The sequence below is a fragment of the Vigna radiata genome, unplaced genomic scaffold (genome assembly GCF_000741045.1).
Source record: "Vigna radiata var. radiata cultivar VC1973A unplaced genomic scaffold, Vradiata_ver6 scaffold_111, whole genome shotgun sequence".
Lineage (NCBI taxonomy): Eukaryota > Viridiplantae > Streptophyta > Magnoliopsida > Fabales > Fabaceae > Vigna > Vigna radiata.
Genome location: NW_014543596.1, coordinates 1,183,952 through 1,185,440, shown reverse-complemented (window position 1 = coordinate 1,185,440; position 1,489 = coordinate 1,183,952).

The window sequence follows — 1,489 nt, the reverse complement described above, 5'->3', positions numbered from 1 at the left end:
TCTTTTACCTTAAGTGGATGATCCCTCTTCAAAGGCTGAACAGTAGAATCCTCCTCTTCATCGGTGAATTCAGTTTCTTCTTCAAGATTGAAATTGATTCTTTCAACATAGGGAGGAGTTTGTAGATTTACTGCAGGTACCACAGTCACTTGGTTGAAGATCTCTCTAAATCTCCCATCATGACTGTTTCCAACTTGCATTGCTTCTTTACCTCCACTAACGTTTAACTCACTAACCTCTTCTATTTCCTGACTCTCCTTTCTTGCCTCAACACCTACCATCTCTTTGTCTTCGTCTTCACTGCTCCCCACATTGACTAGATCATCCTCTGCCTTCTTTTATTCTCTTGCTATAACAACTCTGCACTCTTCTTTGGGGTTAACATCAGTGTTAGCCCGGAACTGGTGCTTCTCGGTGGTTTCGATCCTTTTCGACAGTTGGCCAATCTGTGACTCCAATGATTTGAAGCTTGCTTGATTACTATTTGACTGAGATTCATAATTTTTAAAGAATTTATCAAATCTTCCACTTAGCTCTCTGACTGTCTCAGTTAAACTGTTCACCTGCTGCCATAAGGGGAAGGTTGTTGCTGTCGGAAGTTGCCCACTTGTCCAGATGAATTATTCTGGCTTTGCCCAATACTAGGGTGGTTTTTCCAACCTTGGCTAGAATTGCCTTGGTTGAAATTACCTTGCTTATATTGAAATTGGGCTCCCATATAATTAACATCCTGCTGCATCTCCTCAATGAAAGCACATTGACCATTGATATGGTCACCACCGCATAAGTCACAAAGTTGTTGTGCTTGAGAAATATTTCTGATTCCCCTAGGAAGTTCAGAGAGGACCTTCGTCAACTTGTCTAATTTTTGGCTGAGGATATGATTCTGAGCAGCTGCAGCATCTTCAGCAGGAAGGTGCAAGCGTCCTCCTTTTTGTATGCCCCTCTCACTCTGTGATACTTCATTCAAGGTCATCTCTTCAATCAAATCATACGCCTCGTCTTCCATTTTTCTATTAATGCTACCTCCAGCTGAGGCATCTAACATCATCTTGGAATGAGTACGTAAACCTCCAAGGAAAGCAAGTAAGTATGAAGTCTTATCGAACCCATGGACTAGGGTCTCACTCAATAAGCCTTTAAATCTGTCCCATGCTTGCCCGAGAGTTTCCTCCATCCCTTGCTTGAATGAAGAGATCTCCACTTTCCCTTGATTAATTTTTGGAAGTGGAAAGAATTTAGTGACAAATTGCTATGCCACAGCCTCCCAAGTCCTGAAAGTTCCTTCAGGGAAAGAATTCAACCAACCCTTTGTGTTTCCTCCAAGAGAGAAAGGAAACAAACTGAGTCTAACTCTGTCATCCGACACTCCGTTTATCTTAACAGTGTTGCAAATCTCACCAAAGATGGTCAAATGCTTATAAGGATTCTCATTCGACAACCCATGGAATTGATTATTCTGAACTAATTGGATGAGCGCAGGACTCAT